A 20,000-nucleotide genomic window follows, 5' to 3' on the forward strand; every position below is an offset into this window, starting at 1 on the left:
TCAGAGAACAAAACTTCAAATTATTTTTCTCTCTTCTTATGTTTTATTGTTGAAGCTTTGCTTCATGCACAGAATAATAGATGGAACAGAAATTTCCCTAAAGTTTTATACTCAGTAAGAGCAATTTAAAGTTGAAAAACTACTGAAATTTCACACTCCTTGAGTTTATGCATCTACAAGATGATGATGATGATGACGACGATGATGTGCTGTCAATTCATTGTCAACTCCTAGCAATCTTTTTTTTTCTCCATAAGGATCTATCCCTCTTCTTCTCTTTGCTTTCACCTTTCCCAGCAACAAAGCCTTTACCAAAAAGCCAGATCTTTGCATAAGGTGTCCAAAGTAGGATAATTTGAGCCTGGTTATTTGTACCTTGAATGAGAACTCTGGGTTAATTTGTTCAATGATCCATTCACTTGTTTTCTTGGCTGTTCACAGTATTCTCTGGATTCTTTTCCAACACCAAAGTTCAAAACCATTAATAACTCTTCCAATCCTACTTATTTAAAGTTCAGGTTTTGCTTCCATAGAGTGTCATAGGGAGGACCATGATTATACTATCAGAATACAAATTTTGATTTTGTAGGTATAGACACATGACAACATTTGAATATCTTTTCTAATGCTTTTGTGGCTGCTCTCTCAAGTAGTACCCTGGAACATATTTCCTGACTGTGTTCCTTCACTGTTGATGGTTGATCCCAAAAGGCAGAAGTTATCCAACGCTTTGATATCTCTATTGTCAGTTTTAATTAACAATATGACTAAAGCTTAAATAACATTTCCAATCAAAGTAGTGAAAGGCATGCATCTCCATGTGAAAACATGCCATACTTTGGTTTAATGAAATGGAATGTTAACATTGCAACAAGGAAATTTACTTCATTATTCAAGCACATGCAAGCTAGCCAAAGATTGTAAAATAGCCTCAATCACTTGGATGGAAAAAAGAAAAAAAAGTTAATTAATTCATTCAGCACACTGACTGATGATGAGTCATCAAAAGTCATTTGCAACCTGAGAGGATACATGTCGCTAGGTTAATGAAGCTACCTCATTCAATAACACTTATTCCCAGACAAGTGACCTATGCCTGAGACCTATGTATTGTGCATGTAAGATAAGGAAAAAAGCAGAATTGCCATATTCTTGCTAACTTCATATCTGGCTTCCACAAAGACACCCTTGGGTTTAATTTGCATCATAATGCCCTATTCCTATGGAAGAGTACAGATAGAACATGCTAAACTTGCATTTTCTTTCAGCCGAATAAAAAATGGTCACAAACTAAAGCAGAGGCAAGGTTTAACAACAGACACAGGGGATAAAGCAAAGGCAAAGTCCAGAAATCAGCCAAAGTAGCAACGAGAATAGCCAGTCAAGTCTAGAGGTTATGCACAATCTGAGGTCATGTTACAAGTTTCATTTTTACATATTTACATCTCTGCATCTGATTTGAGTACTAAGTTGTGCTTTTTGCATCATGACCTCATGACAGCAGGGCATCAAGTTGGATACAAGTAGACACCCATAAGGTTTGAGGCAATGGATCCGACATCTATCTATAGGAGTATATACAGTGAAGATGCCATTCACAGCAATGGGTTACCACTTGATGATGAATTTTATCCCAGAAACCACAGAGGATATGAAACTCTTCCTTCATACAGTTGGCTTTCATCATCTCTATCCAAAACACAAACCCACCCAGAATCAGCATTGATCTTTATTCCCAGAAAATACTGTCTTGCAAATGTATACTTCAGCATCCTTCAGTATTTTGACTTTCCATCCCACAAAGATTGTTCTCATAGGCTTATTATACCTGAATCAAAGTTTTCCTGGTCATATTTGGGGGTGGCCAGGTCCCTCCAAATAGGGATCCAGCTGTTCTATAGTGGCTGTGTTAGATTAGGTTTCTTGAAGGTTAGTCAAGATTGAGAGCTTTGAGACACTCCTCAAGATTAACCTCATTATGTTAATGTTGAGTCTAGCATCAAGTTCTACTGTCTACCAGCCATGATGAATGCAACAAAAACAAGAGTACCAACAGTGGTCTTATTTTAGCAGCAACATACAACAGTTCTCTTAAGCTGCTAAATCCAAGGTTCCTGTCTGCCAGAACATTGTAATAAGTAGCCTTAACCTGAACAATTTTACTTTTAATAGGAATATTGTGATCAGAAAAAAAACTTGTTGCATTGGTAATTGTAACAAGGCTACTTCCATCAGTTACTGTTATCACTGTTAGGCAAGGGAAGTTATCCAGAAGAATTGTTTTAATAGGACCATGCAAGAGATGAAGAATTACATTCCTTCAACTGGAGAATGCTTCATTCAATCTACTTTCATTTTATTGTATACTATAATAAATACTGATGTTAATGCAACATATAAGTCTTGGTTCAGGTGAGCAATGGACAGCATATGTCAAATATATACATAGAAGTTCAGCAAAGTACTTGATAAAATCAGAAATTTGGTAAAAACAAAAATCAGTAGGCTCCATATTTTCTTTGGGTACTTCCCCCCCTTTTTCTAACATGATGGTGAAGTGTGTGTGTGTGTGTGTGTGTGTGTGTGTGTGTGTAACTCCTAAGAGTTTTGCAAGCTGTGTGAAGAACCTTACATAGCAATCCTGCATTATGATTTTCTACTTCAGCTATGGTTCACCTGGGTAAAACTCTAATCCAAAACCAACAATACCACCGTGATAGAGAAAAGTTTGTTTTCCACATAAAGGTCTCACACTGTAGTACCCAAGGAAGAGTTGTGGGAGAGATTACAAGGAAATCTCTAAAGCCATCTGTTCAGTTTAGAGCCCCAAGGAAGAATGTACACAAAAACTCATATCAGATTTCTGAGGTCTGTCAGAAGAATGTAAAATAAGTATAGATATACTTGCTCCACTCTAAAAGTGCAGCTTATGCCTTTCCTTATACATTGAGAGATTGTAGGACTGATGCAGGGGTAAGCCTGGCAGAGGTAATTAACATTAATGTCATCAGTTAGGTTTAGGATGCTACAATGAGTCGCATATCCCATGTCTCTCTTGATTACAGTGTTTTCAAACTTTGGCTGTGGATGAGGAATTTCACCATTGCATAAAGAAAACTTTTCATTGAATATTATTATACAGTTCTTATTAAAGGCAGAGAAGGAATGCTACAGACTCTATCAATCAAATAATTTTGATTGGCGGAGTCTATACAGGGTCATTTTTTTACCACTGTCCCTGCACTGTGGAATGTCTTGAGGAAAGCCACTGATCTTTTGGCCTTCTGCAAAGGGATCAAAACCTGGCTGTGTAGCTTTGAGTGGGAGATCCAGAGGCCATGACAATCACTGCCACCTTGCCTGTATTAACAAACATTAATCTTGGAAATTCTATATCTTTCTTCTTCTTTTGGAATTTTTACAATGTTGCTTTATAATTTTAAAATCTTCAAATTTTTCTGATTTTAATGTTCAATTTTATTGAGCCTCTCTCCAAGAAATATAAGAAATATAAAATATAAGAAATATAAAATACAAATAAATAAATTGTTTTTAATAAGCTATTGGAATGGCAACTAAGTCTAAGTCAGCACTGGTTTAATGTCACCTGGACCACTATCTGCTGAGCCAGATATGAATTACAAACCTAGAAACTAAAACATATGATGAACTGTTGCAGGATCTGGGTATGGCCAGTCTAGAGAAAAGAAGGAGTAGGGGTGACATGATAACAGTATTCCAGTAATTTGTGGGCTGCCACAAAAAGAGGGGGTCAACTTATTTTCCAAAACACTGGATGCAGGACAAAAAGCAATGGATGGAAACTAATCAAGGAGAGAAGCAATCTGGAATTAAGGATAAACTTCCTAACAGTGAGAACAATTAACCAGTAGAAATTTTGGGTGCTTCATCACTTAAGGTTTTTAAGAAGAGTCTGGACAGCCATTTGTCTGAAATGGTATAGGGTCTCCTGCTTGACCAGGGAGTTGGACTAGAAGACCTCCAAGGTCCATTCCAGCTCTATTCTGATTGTTTGTTTGTTTGTTTGATTGTTTGTTTGATTGATTGATTGAAGAAGATTCTTCTACTGCTCTGTTAAAATAGTTCCTGAATCAGGTACAAAACGCCAATCCAACAAGATCTGGCAGAGCTCACATATAATTTAAAACTAATGCAAGAAAAAAAATGTTGCTGTAAGGAACAATTGGCAATTACTTAAGCCAATCATAATATTTTGGATAAAGGAATTGCTTTCTTAGAGTCACAGCAGTACAGGAAAAAAAATATATGTGATTGAAATTGATGATTCTCTAAGTCAATCAAACCTGGCTGAGTTTATGGAAGATTTTTTTTCAAAAAGTTTCTTTGGGGGTGGCTTTTCCAGTTGAGATTCATCCTGTGATTTAACAAGAAGAAAGACTGGAACTATTATTATTGTACTACACAAAAGGTGACATTTTATGTCTATTTCCTTTGAAGTGGAATTCTAGTCAAACCAAGCTATCAATTTATCCTGATTTCACCAAAGAAGTTGCAGGGGAAAAAAAGACATTTACAAAATCTTGAACCCTCATCAGATCAATACAACTTCAATCGTTTTCCAGCTATATTCTGCATTAATTATTAAGATCAGATTCACAGATATTTCTGCAGATGCAGAGGCCTTTAGTCTATCTTTAAAATTTGCTGATGAACCAGCCTGACTGCGATGTTTTTTATGGAATATGCTGTGGGAGAAGTCTGAGTTTGCCTACAGCTCTGTTGTAAAAAGGCCCAATTTTAAAAAGTTTATTCCTCTACTATATTCTTCTTAGTTTATGTTTTAGCTATATTCAAGACAAAGAGTTAATTGGTTATTTTTAACACACAGTACATTTATTTCCATTTCTGACTGTCTTGAACTGTTGTGTAATTTTCATTGTATTAAGAGAGATGAAATCACCATACCATCCCCTTTGGGAAGACACAAAGTTCATTTTTCTTGCTTTTATTCTCATACACCTAGTCCAACCCCCTGCTCAGGCAGGAAACCCTATACCATTTCGGATAAATGGCTGTCCAGTCTCTTAAAAACTTCCAGTGTTGGAGCATTCACAGCTTCTAGAGGCAGGTTGTTCCATTGATTAATTGTTCTAACTGTCAGAAAGTTTCTCCTTAGTTCTAGGTTGCTTCTCTTTTTGGTGAGTTTCCATCCGTTGCTTCTTGTCCTGCCTTCGGGTGCTTTGGAGAATAGCTTGACTCTCTCTTCTTTGTGGCAACCCCTGAGATATTGGAACACAGCTATCCTGTCTCCCCTCGTCCTTCTCTTCATTAAACTAGACATACCCGATTCCAGCAACCGTTCCTTGTATGTTTTAACCTGCAGTCCCCTGATTATCTTTGTTCCTCTTCTCTGTACTCTTTCTAGAGTCTTGACATCTTTTTTACATTGTGGTGATCAAAACTGGATGCAGTATTCCAAGTGTGGCCTTACCTTACAGGAGGCTCGTTTAATGGAGACTCCTTCCATTTCTTTTTTTAAATATATTTTATTAATTTTTTATAATAACAGTCTTTAGTGCTTGGTAAACGTGTTGTCTGGGTTCATATATTTAGCAACAATCAATAATCATTAATTTCTATGATTCCATAATCAACATACTAGCTAGTAATACATTTCATTAATCTTCTCTTCTTCCAATATTTTTTTCCTTTTGCCAACATTGAGTAAATACAATTCTTAGTATTTTTGATACATACAATGAATGAAAACATTTTTCTAGTGTTTACACAAATAACATCAACATCAGTGTATAACATCTTTTCTAATCAATTTATGTTTCAGTTGTATTTACAAAGAGTTATTTTATTAAATCACTAGAGGTCGTGCTTTCAAAGTTCTTATTTAAACTTAATATCCCCTCAATATTCAAAACTTTCATGTCAATTATAATTTTCCCAAAATTACATTTAAATATCCAGACATTTCAATCACATCAGCCATCCCAGTATTTTTATATTACTCATCTCATAAAAGAAAAAAAATGCTATAGTACTTATAAATCACATCCCTTTTACTATAGGACCCATTTATATCCAAAATTTATCTATTTTTAGCCATATTCAAACAAGTGTTTAGTCATGAAGTACTCCATCTGGTAAGTCAAGTCTTCTGATCTCTTGAATTTAACTCTAGCCTTCTTCTTTTGCCAAACAACTTTCTGAGTCAATGTGTTCAGCTTCCCAGGGAATTCTTCCTGTATTTTTATAAATGTTATTAGGAATGGGGAAGACAGATTAGGTGGAGTACCTTTGAGGGTATTTTGCCCATTTATATTTGTTAAAAAGCTTCCACTTTCCTTTTTCCTCAGTTTCTCTTTTCATTTTTTGTCTCCCAAACTCTGGTGGTTCTCCTGGTGTCTCTATAATCCATTTTGTTGGATCTTCTTTCTTGTCCTCTAGTTTATTTTGAAGTCTTGAAAGATAAGATACATTTTCCTTTTCCAATATTATAACAGAATCTTGCAGATTTTTCTTTGGCTGTGTTAAACTGTAATTCCTTTCATTTGTAGCCTCCACCTTTGGGTCAATTTCTTCTGATTTGTGTTCTATTATCTGATTTATTTGTTCATTTTTTATCGTCATTTTCTCCGAATTTTTTAGTTGTGAGCTTATGTTAAAGATGTGCTCATTTATGTCATCTAAATTATTTTTTTTAATCTCATCATGATTTGTATCAAATGTCATTTGAATTAGTTGTGACATAGCATGCATTTCCTCCTGGAAAATATTTGCCTTGTCTTGAAGTATTACTTCTGCTGATCTCTGATGTTCCAGGCTGGGAGTTTCAGAAAAGAATCTTGGGTGTGGTTTCCTACCACTTTTAGTTAGGTACGCAACATCCATTTTATCTCCCCCTTCCAAATGATCTTTCATAGGTACCATATTCCCGGTATATTAGTCTTATCCAACCAACCAATCTTAAGATCCAAACAACAAAGTCTTGTATAATTCTTATCTTTATGTATGGTCTTTATAGTCCAATGTGTTTCCAATTGTCAATCCACTACTGAAAGCAATATTTTATAACAGTTCTTCTGCTTAGAGGTCCTACAATTATCACTCAGGCAACATTTGCAGTCCAGAATGTTCAACCACCTAAGAGCAATTCAGGAGCTTCTCTCCTAGAAGATTACCCAAAGTCAAGGTTTTACTTTCTCTGCAAACAATTCTTGAGCCTAAAGATCACAGCTCAGTAAGTGTTTATAATCCAAGAAGGTCAGCAATTTTTATAGTCCTCAGTCTGTAGTAAATAGCTCAATGTATTTTCTGTCCTTTATTCCCAGTGTTCTTTGTTTAGCTGAGAGTCACTGAGGATCAAAGGGACAGGTTGTTATCTGTTTCTGGGCGTCTTGCCAGTTTCTGAGCCAAAACAGATATAATTTTATACTCTAATCCACCACTAAATGTCACTAGCTATTCATTTTCCAACTTTTAAAACATAAAATTGTTTTCTTGTAATTTCATCAATACTCTTTCAAAGGAAAGATCTTAACAATTTCCATAATTTTCAGGTTTATCCAGATTATAGCTTTATATTAAATTACATTTCAATATATTTCTGTTCCTCATACAAAATTAGAGCCACTTCCATCAATGGAAGGGTGGGTTGATCCCCTTCCTTCTCACTTTCAGAGGATTTTTGCTTCTTGGGGAACTTTTCTAGGAAATCAGTTGCAAGATAGAAGAGAAACGATCGATCACCCAGTTTTCAACATGCTGTTCACAGTCTGCTCTAGTTGGTGCTTTTGGACTTTGGCTACCAGTAGCTTGCTCTAGTCACTGAGGTGCAGTTAGCTTTTCTCCTGTTGGTTTGGAGGGCTTCTCCCAGATCAAACTGATCGACTGCTGTCTTTCCATGATCACCGGGGGGGCCCTCCTTCTTTGTCACCTTTCCGGGGTGATTTTAGATCCATTTAGGGTTCCCAGGTAGGATGAATTTAGTCATGGGGTGCAGAGTTCTACAATCCCTCAGCTGCATTGCTACAGTGCAAAAGCAGAAGTCTTCCATTTCTTCTTACAACAGAACTAATGTAAATATTGAAGACCAGCAGATCCATGGCTGATCTTATAAACACCTACTTTGATAGGCTGTATTTGAATATGATTTTTGAGCATGGTATGTATCCACTTAATATCATCCAACCTGCACTTAACAAGCTTGCTAATCAAGATACCATTTTATTAAAAGCTCTCCTAAAATGAAGATATATTACTGTATGTCTATAGCATTTCCATAATCTAATGAAAAACCAATCTAATTAAAAATAAGAGAAGATTAGTCTGTCAACATTTACTCTTGATAGATCCATACTGACTTTTCATAATTTTCTTTGTGTTCAAGGTGCTTTCATACATATTATCCACTCTAGAAACGTCCAAAATGTCTGCGTCAGATTAATTGATCTTTAGTTTGCTGAATCATCTTTTTCCCCTTTTTTGAAGGTAGAAACAACATTGGCCTTCTCCAATTATCTGGCACTTTACCAATTCTCCCAGAATTTTGAAATTTTTCACCAGATCATTATGCAGTACCAGTAAAAGAATGTCCTTCATCTGGTTTGGTCTGGGAGATTTAAACACATTCAACATAAAGATGTCTTCTGATTTTGTTTCAACCTCTCTCAAATGTCAATCATGCTCCTTCAGTTCTGTCACTCACAATTTTCTATGACATACTTTTTTGTTGGAAAAGACAGAACTAATAAATAAACTAGAAGGGGTTTTTTTTAAAAAAAAAGTTCCAAGAATAGAGGTGGGAAAGAGAAGGAAAACATATTCCTTTTAAATCAATGAAGTCCAAAAAGGGGACATAGCTAAAAATAAAATAAATGTGGTTCCTGATATATCACACATGTATTGTATTTTAGGCTCTCTCACTTTCATTCCTGACTTTGTCCTATTCTAACCATTCTTCTGGAACATTTGGTGTTCTACATATCTTCTTCTTCTACTGTAGGAAATAGTTTCCATTAAATGTTGTTATCTCTTCATCTGAATAACAGAGTTGGAAGGGGCCTTGGAGTCATTTAGTCCAACCCCATGCTCAAACAGGAGACCCTGGTGATACTGTAATACTGCTCTTAGTACTGTACTCAAATATAGGCTTGAGAGAAGAGTTACTCTGTGGAAAGATGAACATGACTTCCCATGTAACCCAGGTTTGTTTCACTTTCTAATAAGAAAATATATGCTTGACATTTCTGGATATCCAATATTCTCCATATATGAAATTAATAAAGATGGGATGTGACTTGCTACAATTTGTTTGTTAGCATGCCTGCAATTACTCCTGGTTCTCCAAGGACATGGCCTGATAGATGGTGCTTCAGGGGGAAAAAATGTAAGTTTTGTTACTCTCAGCATCTTTTTTGCATCTTAATGAGCCTGAGAAAAGGAAGGGGGAGGGAGAGGAAGGAAAGAAGGAGGAAAGGCAGGGAGATAGAGACAAGTGGGAAGGTTAAGCTGAAACTGGAGTGCAAGATTTGCCTCCAGGCCACTCATCAAGAACCTAAGCCCATAACAATTACATTGTTTGTTATGGAAATAATGAAAGAGAGTAATTAGGGTGATGCTGTTAAAATTACCTGCTCTATGTAATGTATGTTTCTTAAATTAGTTTGGCAAGTGTGCTTTGTAATAATCTGAGCCTATACTAAAAACAACCAAACAGTAGTAATTAGGTAAAGGGGCAACAATATTGACAGCTTTTTAGGGGGGCTTTTATTTTTAATTTGAAACTGGACAGGTCCCACAGTGAACAATAACCTTGTTTAGTGATTTTGGAGAATGTGATAATGTTTAGCAATTAATTAAACAAAAAAAATCTTTTCCTCCCTCTCTCCTGGAATCAAGAGTTATAACTGCCACTTTTAAGTGGAGTCCTATGTGTAATTAATACAGCCATCAACTGAAGAATTTGTCAAGGAGTAATTAAAAACACACACATCTTCTTGTTATCATTTTCACTGTGCTCCCTTTGAAAATGTGTCTGTTTGTGTGTGTGTGTGTGTGTGTGTGAAATTCAATGAAACTATTATGCATATAAAATACATACAAAAGTTAATTTAGGCATTGTGCATCAAAAGTCTGTAAATTTTGTACATCTGGTATCACTGACCCTACACTTATAAAAGCCACACTAAAAATGTTCTCTTCAAATCTCCCCTTTTCACTTTGCCAAGTATAGTAATACTTATACCTATTGTGATAGTGTAAACTGCATTTCCCCAGATGCTGTAGACTATAATCATACCTTCTGTTGCAAATTTCTGTTGCAAATTGTGATAAAGATAATGATGCCCATAAGTCTAGGTTAACTCCTATAACTTGCCTGAACAGATCTATGTAATTTTCTTAGCACAGTATGGATGTAGCTTGCTATTGCCTTGTAGAATTAGTTTTCAGTTTGCCAGTCTAGCCAACAATCTAGAAAACCTGATCCAACTTAACTTCTTAATCCAGAGAAATGCCCTCTATATATTCTTACCTACTGAGACAACTATAAGAACTTTCAGAACTAACTGTAAGAAATGCTGAACGAAATAACTTACAAAAGGAGAAAAGTACAGAAGCACAACAATTTCACATTTTGGATAGAACTAGATAACCCTTGGAAATAGTTGTGCCCTGCCTGCTAAGATAAACAGTATGGCTAGGTAAATGGATAGATCCAGTGATCCTGTTGTTGTTGTTGTTAGCTGCGAAGTCGTGTCTGACCCATCGCGACCCTATGGACAACATTCCTCCAGGCCTTCCTGTCCTCTACCATCTTCTGGAGTCCATTTAAGCTCACACCTACTGCTTCAGTGACTCCATCCAGCCACCTCATTCTCTGTCGTCCCCTTCTTCTATTGCCCTCGATCTTTCCTGATCCTGTTATATAAGCACTATTCATGAGATGGTCTCAAAAAATAAAAATTCAACTGAGAAAAGGAGTACAATTTCAAAAGATTATCCCAGAGTCTTTCACTGGATCTGTCACTGTAGGATGTATGGAGGAGCTTTGCTTTGGGATGGTGTGAGTGTAGTTTTTGTGGTTAGCATTATTGCTTGCTTTTGTCTTACTGTTATGCTACAATCTGCCCAGGTTTGCAAAATTATTTTATATAAGTTGGGGGATATATAATTATGAATAAAAATAAAGTCAGTATTTCAACTTCTCTTTTTTTTTCTATAATGTTTTACAGGTCATAACAGTTGATTGTATTCTTTTTCCAAACATGTGGCCTATATTTAGCACCCAGAAGTACTAAAGTATCCATGAAGTCTTTTTTTATATATACAAGTTTTATTGATTTTTTTAATATTTACATATACATGTATTTGTGAAACAATATGGTGGTTGGGTAGTTAAAATAAGAAATAACCAGTTGTAAATAGTTCAGGTTACATCAACAGAGATGCCCTCTCTAATTCCCTTAGTTATTACATAGTCAAAATAAGCAAGTTAGTACACTTCTAGTTGTAACCTAGTCAATTAATAAAATTCAAAATATATTTTCACTAATACGTATCAATATCCTGTTTTTAAATTTTATCTAATTGCAATAGGATATTCTAGAATAGCCTATACTATATAGGAAAAAGCTTAATTTTGGGGAACCCACAATTTCCTATTTCAATAAAGAATAATTCTTTTGTCAACAAAACTTACATTGTTCATTACAAAACATTCTTATGTTTTACCATTAAAGTCTAGTTTTCATCTTAACAAATCACCAGTTATTAGAAATATATTTTTTGTCTTAACCATTCAACAATTATTAAAATACTATCTTTTATATATAAAATTCTAGATTCTATAAGGTAAAGGTTCCCCGCACATGCGTGCTAGAATCTATAGTATAGATTCTATACTATAGTTCAAAAGTAACCACTGAATATTCTATAAGTCATCTTGACCGTACATCAATTATTAAAATACTATCTTTTGATATGTCATTCCAAGTTCTATAATATATTTCAGAGTTATATTCTAAAAGCTTACTTTTGTTTTCCTTTACAGATCTAAAAGCTAAATGTAAAATCAGTTATATTTTTTAGAGATTCCCCTTAATCCATAGAGATATTTTTATAGTCTATCTTTAGGAATTCCAAAAGAGAAACAAGTTCAGTTTTTTAAATCTAACTCTTGCCTTCCTTTTGTGCCAATCATGCTTCCCTCTTGGCATCTTTAAATTCTCAAATGTATCTTCCTTTCTTCCTATACCCCTTATTTGAATCCAGGGAGCATATCCAAATGTCAGTTTTGCAAGGAAGATGTCCCCTTTGTAACCATTGTATTTTTGCTTTGATAATTCAGTTTTTGATGGTTGATATAATATAGTTGTCATTAGATCAGTCAAATCTTTTTGTTCCTCCAATTTTATCTGGGTTAGGTAGAAAGTAGTAGCTGGTTTTATGGTTGTCATTTGATTAATTCTCAATATAATGTATTTGAAGGCCTTTAGTGTCTTCACTCTTGGTGTTTCTTTCTTCAGGTGCTGTTGTGTTTTGGCTTGTAAGTTTTGTAGTTGCCATTAAAGTTTGGACTTTAAGGTTTTCTGTAGGTTGCTTTTGTTGTTCTTTGAAATCTCCTATTTTAGTGTTAGTTTCCACTTCTACTATTTGCTTTTGGATTATCTTTTCCTCATTTAAAGTTAAAATTTGACTGGTGGCTTTATGTTATCAGATTTTTCTTGCAGTTTGTCTTTAATTTACTATGTCATTGCCAAAATCGTATCCAGTATCAGTTTATAATAAAATGGTGGGATGTATTCAATTTATAAGAAAATGGTGGGATGTATTCATCCATTTCGTTGTTTGCAGTTAAATCTTCCATGGAGGCTGTTTTAATAAATAGTCAAAGATTTTCCACCTCCTGAAAAGTTGTATTCAGTGCCAGGTGTTTCCACACTTATCTTTAAGCATAGTGTCAAGGACAGCTCTGTTATTCAGTCAGCTCTCACAACAAAAAAAGGAAGTTTACTTGCTGTACCAAGTTTCATCACAAGATGTCATCAATAACATATAACATGCAATTTTCTTTTCTTTATTTCCAAATTAATATAGAACGTTTGTAGGATTAGTCCAAATTTTTTCCTTACTTCACAGCTTAGAGAGAAGATAGGATAGTGGATCCCCAGCAACAAATGGAAGCTTTTTAGTAAATACAGATGAAATTGCTTAATTTCTTTTCTGAATTAATTGAGTTTCTTTTGTAGCTTTGAGGCTTTAAGATTTGTTCCCAAAGTAGATATTCGCTGTTCTCTCAAAAAATGGGGAAGGAGATTTTCAGGAAAGTCCCACAGGAAAATGGTTAAGGGAATAGGAAAGGTAAAAGGTCACCCAGGTCCTCCAGATTGCTTCTTAGTGCTAGGTAGTGCTTTTGGCTTTTGGCAGGGAGAGGTTTAGTGATCGGCCATCTTTATGGCTGGTCTCTTCTTCTTCGGGCCAAAGAAGATGATCCCGGATTCCAGCAGAGGGCTGCCACCCTTCTGCAATCACAGGGAAGTCCTCCTCTTGGTATTCACCCCTCCAGGGCAATTTTTGACCCTTTTCAGGGTCCTCCAAAAAAGAAAGAAACGGACGGCAGGAAGCAAACTGTTCCTGCATGTCCAGAAGCGCCGCGCGCGTGAACTGAAAGCCCATATCCATGAAGTCTTTGATGCCTTCACAGAAACTTTTCATGGACTCTGAAACAGGCTATCTTAATCTGGAGTTCAATTAAGACTGATGTATATCCCGAACTGGTTACTATATGAGACAGTTGCAAAACCAGCTGAAAAGTTCTCATTTGAGTACATTCAAAAAAAGTAGTGATGCATGGCCTCCAGCATGATGCCCTAGAAAAATAGTATAAATTTTATTAGAAATATATCATGTTTCTGTGAAGTTCCATGAATGTTTTGTTTCTGCCAAAGATTTTACAAATCAGTTCTGACTTTCCCTTCAAGTGAGGTCAGCCAGATTCCAAAAAAATATTGATAATCTTGCTGAAGTGGTGTGTCTTGCTGGCAAATTTTCAGATATATGTTGCCAAAGTGATATAGATGAAAAGCAATTTTGCTTATAAGCTCAGCTATTTCTCAATCAATACTTGATTCTGGTTTTATGTTCCCTTTGATCACGATTTACATTTTTATGATATAAACAGAGTTATGGTGTTTTTTCTAAAAAGAAAGAAATTAATAATAAATGATGAGGATGAGACAGCATATAGGGCGGAGGTACAAAAACTATCCATATGGTGTAGTAACAACAACTTGCACCTAAACATCGGCAAGACGAAAGAGATGGTGTTAGACTTCCGGAGAAAAAGGGAGGAACCTGCCCCACTTTACATCGGAGAGAACTGTGTAGAGAGAGTTTCTTCCTTTAAATTTCTGGGAGTCTACCTCTGTGAAGATCTGACTTGGAAAGTTAACACAACTCAGGTGGCTAGAAAGGCCCAACAGAGGCTTCACTTTCTTAGGGTCTTGCGGAAGAACAGGGTAGAACAACAGCTAATGACCCTCTTTTACCGGTCTACTATAGAGAGCGTCCTCTCGTATGGTATTGTGGTTTGGTATGCTGGCCTGACAGCCACTGATAGGAAAGTATTACAGAGGGTAGTGAGCACAGCACAAGACATTGTGGGCTGTTCCCTGACACCACTGGATGACATCGCCAGGGCTCGTTGCCTTGGAAGAGTGAGGAAGATTCTCAGGGATGACTCACACCCTGGACGGTATCTCTTTACTCTCCTACCGTCCGGTAGGAGATATAGGAATATAGCCAGCCGTACCAACAGGCTGAAAAATAGCTTTTATCTGTGGGCTGTTAGGCTTTTAAATGGGACATAATCTTATGCAGAATTGACTTGGGAGGCCGGTGTGTGGTGTAGTTGGTTCACATGGTGTGGTGGGATGGAGGGTTTGTTGTCACTGTGTGTTGTGGGGAGAGAGCACGGGGGGGAGGCTCAGCTAATCTTAATGTACACATGTTGTACTTTGACAATAAAGGTTTATTTATTTATTTATTTATTTATTTATTTATTTATTAACACATCAGGGAAACACTAAACGATGGTGGGAACTGACAATACATTTTAAGACAGCCTGCAAACTAAGTAGCAGGCCAGGTTTTTCTCCTCAGCCAACACTTCATTTTGTTGTTTGTTCTGGCAACACTATTGTCTTTTAAAGGGCAGCTTTAAAGATACATTGTTGACATTATTTTTAGATCTAATGTTGGCTTTATGTGGGCAGGAAACATAGCCCATTTTCTGATGATCACCCATTGGTATCTTAAATCAATAGTTTTGAAATATTTGGGTCTTAATTTGGTAGTTTTTTTCCTGTTTTTCCCCTCCTTTCTATTGTGAGGTTATTTGTTCTGATTTTGGAAATAAATATATCATTTAGCAACTTTGGAGAAGTAAAATAAGATAGTTCTGAGTTGAATCACAATCAATAATTTCCCAAATGGGTGAAAGAAGAAAATGTGCATCTATACTTTCCATTGCAACTGCCTTTAAACTTATAGCATCTTAAACAGAAAAAAGGAAAGCTTGTGGGACAACAAGGTCAAACTGTATTCCATAGTTGCATCATCTCTGAATATATGCATGTACTGTACATAAACACTATTCATACCCTTCTGTTGTTCAGGGACCAAGATGCAAGCTAGATCTTTTCAGTAAAAAATGCTAAAGTAAAAGTGAGAAAGAAAAAGGAAGAGAAATAACAAAAGAAAGATGATAAGACGCTCACTATTAAGACAAGTTATAAAATAGCAGAGCAGTGGCATGCAGAGAAGATGAAGGACTGCTGAATATTTAGTTTGCATGTCTAAAATCTCATGAAGTTCACAGAATTAAAGGAAGGAAGGAAGGAAAGAAGAAAAAGAAGGAAAGAAGGAATAGAATGGTGCTGGAAGGGACCTTGGAGGTCTTCTAATCCAGCCCCCTACTCAAGCAGGAGAACCTATATCATTTCAGACAAGTGACTGTCTAGCCTCTTCTTAAAAACCTCCAGTAATGGAGTGCCCACGATTTCTAAAGGCAAGCTGTTCCACTGGTTAAGGAAGGAAGGAGTCAATAGCTATTTGTTTAGTGGTTTTGATTTTGATTGGGTCAACTCCTTGGCTTTGTGAAGTCACTTCTTTCCAATTCAGAGGACAGGTGCTGATACAATGTTAGCTGCCTGATTTAAACCCAGCTAACCAGGTTCTTCTAAGGGACACGGTGGCTCAGTGGGTTAGGATGCTGAGCTTGTTGATCAGAAGGTCGGCAGTTTGGTGGGTCGAATCCCAAGTGCCGCATAACAGAGTGAGCACCTGTTACTTGTCCCAGCTTCTTTCAACCTAGGAGTTCAAAAGCACATAAAAATGCAAGTAGAAAAATAGGGACCACTACGGTGGGAAGGTAACAGCGTTCTGTGCGCCTTTGGCGTCTAGTCATGCCGGCCACATAAACACGGAGACGTCCTCGGACAAGCGCTGGCTCTTCGGCTTTGAAACGGAGATGAGCACCGGTCCCTAGAGTCAGAAACGACTAGCATGCATGTGTGGGGGAACCTTTACCTTTACCTTTAACCAGGTTCTTCTACTGCTGTGAAATGCAATGTGCAGGAATGCAGAGGAGCTATGCTCCTGAGTTTAAAAGCATAACACATTACTGGGTCTAAATCTGTTCTGATCAAATTGAGAACTTCATTACTATTCCTTTTCTAGAAAAGCAGTAACAGTAATAGAGTTGGAAGACACCCTGGAGGTCATCTTTCATTTCATTTCATTTCATTTATTAAATTTATATACCGCCCTTCTCCCGAAGGACTCAGGGCGGTGAACATGGCATATATAAATAGAAAATTCAAAAATTAAAAGAGAATTAAATAATTGCCCAGATAAAACAGTAACAGTATAAAACCCATTAAAAACCCTAACATTCCCCCATCAGGCCAGGCCAGCTTGTTCAAATAAATGGGTCTTCAGACTGCGCCGGAAGGAGCGAAGGTCCGGTGCCGTCCGGAGCTCAACCGGCAGTTGGTTCCAACCCTCTGCTCTCACAGGAGACCTATACTATTTCTGACAAATGGCTGTCCAGTTTCTTCTTAAAAGCCTCCAGTGAGAGGCACCCACTAACTTTTGAAGGCAATTTGTTTCACTGGTTAATTATTCTCACTGTTAGGAATTTTTATTCTTAGTTCTAGGTTGCTTCTCTCCTTGCCTAGTTTCCAAGAGCAGCAACTTTATGCAAGTAATTTTGATGAGGGGAAAAAAGAAGATTAGTTTGTAACTGTTGTAAAGAAGATTGGAAGTTGCTTCTTTCTGTATCTTTTCTATTGATATTTCTTTTTGCACTTTTATTGTTTTTTTCTCTTCACATTACTTTCTTTTTCTTGTCTTTAACCTTAATACAAAGGAAGATTTCATATTTATCTTTTATCTCTGATTTTTTAAAAAAATGTTAAAAAGAAAATCAATTGTATGCAAAGCACAGAAAAATAATGGAGAGTAGAGACCAAAGAAGTTAAAAGCAAAAAATCAAAAGAAAGAAAATCTTATTAAAGCTAATTTATACCAATACCATTCATCATAATTTCTCCAACACTTTTTCTCCTTGAAAACCATTCAGTTTCTACCATGTATGTCCATATGCTACTTCAAACATCACTGTTTCATTGATTCTGGGTAATAAGATGCATTTTCTATTTTGCACACTTTTAAGGTTCCTTGACAGAATGTTTGTCACTCACACATAGAGAAAAATCCCTCATTTATGACAAATTTGCAGATACATAATGACTTGACAAAAACAAATGTGAGGTTTCAGCTGCAACTAAAACTCACTCTTTCAGTCAGATTCATGTGATATGAATGCTTGTTGCATGATTAGATGTGTATCAAGCATAAGAAAAAGAAAGTCCTCCATTTACAGACATATACTGAACCAATCAGTTCAGGAAAGATTAGAAGTTTTTTTGTGTGTGTTTTTTTAAAAAAATAATATTATTAATGATTACTGATAGTTTGTGCCAAGAAAAGCCTTAATGGTTCTAACGAGGTTTTATGCATTGAACCTGTTCCCGTAATATCTCTGAAAAATCCCCAAAGCAGATTATTTGACATTACTTATAGTAGCTATTTTCTGCATTGTGATAGTGTATGTTCACTGCAATGCCTTCACGTATTGTGGTTTGGTATGCTGGTCTGACAGCCACAGACAGGAAAGTATTACAGAGGGTGGTGAGCACAGCACAAGACATTGTGGGCTGTTCCCTGACACCACTGGATGACATCACCAGGGCTCGTTGCCTTGGAAGAGTGAGGAAGATTCTCAGGATGACTCACACCCTGGACGGTATCTCTTTACTCTACTACCATCCGGTAGGAGATACAGGAATATAGCCAGCCGTACCAACAGGCTGAAAAATAGCTTTTATCAGTGGGCTGTTAAGCTTTTAAATGGGACATAATCTATGCAGAATTGACTTGGGAGACAGGTGTGTGGTGTAGTTGGTTCACATGGTGTGGTAGGATGGAGGGTTTGTTGTCACTGTGTGTTGGGGGGAGAGAGCACGGGGGGAGGCTCAGTTAATCTCAATGTACACATGTTGTACTTTGACAATAAAGGTTTATTTATTCACTCTGGGCAGCCATGATTTTCTGCTCTCCAGACTTAGTATCCTATTCAAGAATTGGTTTACCTGACTGAAGTCTGATTGATTTGACTCAACAAGATGGATCTCTTATTGTAGAGGATGACACCATATCTAATCTACACTGAATATAGGCACCTTGCCGGAATAGGTGATAGAAGATAGATAGATAGATAGATAGATAGATAGATAGATAGATAGAGCCATAATCTGCCACTTCACATATCCAAATTGCTAAGAGACCAACCCTTAGCATTGGTGGTAAAGCTTTTCACATATTTATAGCAGATAGGTTTTTGCATATGTGTACATCTTTTCAACGTCTTGTTATCTCCAATTTCATTATCCGTAGATGTTAGGCTAGAATGGAATCCCATGAAAAAATACATAGACAAGCAGATGTGCACATGTGTACCACTGTATAGAATATATATCTACAGGCCTCGATACACAGAGAAATAAACAAATTTGGAATTGAACTTTCTGGAAAGCTTCCTAGTCGAGACTTTTTGAAAAAGATATAATTTAAGACTAAAGCCCGAGAATGCATTCAGTAAATAGCTTTCCTTTACAGTTTTATGTCATTGAATTAGTCATTCTTTCTCAATGAAAAACAGAATTTTGATTCTCCTACTTGTCTGGCCAGCCTACATTCAAGGCTACAGAGACCTTCACTGTCTGCATCCTATTATATTCCATGTACAGCCAGTAATACAATGAAATCCTGTCTGTACAGTAAAGTGATGATATGTCCCAGAAACAAGAAACCTGAATGAGGGGTTCAAAAATCAAAAGATCAAAACATCAGTTCAGCTTCTCCCTTTCTCCTTTTTCATACCAAAGTCTATTAATCTTGCTACACATCTTACCTATTCAATTATAATGATACTTTATTTTCTAAAAAATATCTATTTTCCACCATATTCAACCCTCTAATTAGTAATATGAAATCCCCTCTAATAAATTAAAAGCCTAATTTTCTTCAGCCTTACTCTGGCTTTTTTCCTTTGCCAACTATCCTTTCATGTCAGTGCATTTAAATCATCAAATAGTTCTCACTCTATTATACAACTAAGTGCACGCATTGAAGAGCACAAAAACTCACTCAGAAAGGGAGAACAAACTTCATCCCTGGTCCAACACTTTGAAGCCACGGGACATGAAATTGATTTTAAAAAAAACAAAACTATCGCCAAAATTGAACATTTTAACAACAGAATAATCAGAGAAGCCATTGAGATAGAAAAACGCCCCCACAGCATGAACAAACGAGATGATACCTCTCGCCTACCAGCTATTTGGAAACCCGCCTTGATTGACAGACGAGTCCCAACCACC

The sequence above is a fragment of the Vipera ursinii genome (genome assembly GCF_947247035.1).
Source record: "Vipera ursinii genome assembly, chromosome: 3".
NCBI classification, from domain to species: Eukaryota; Metazoa; Chordata; class Lepidosauria; order Squamata; family Viperidae; genus Vipera; species Vipera ursinii.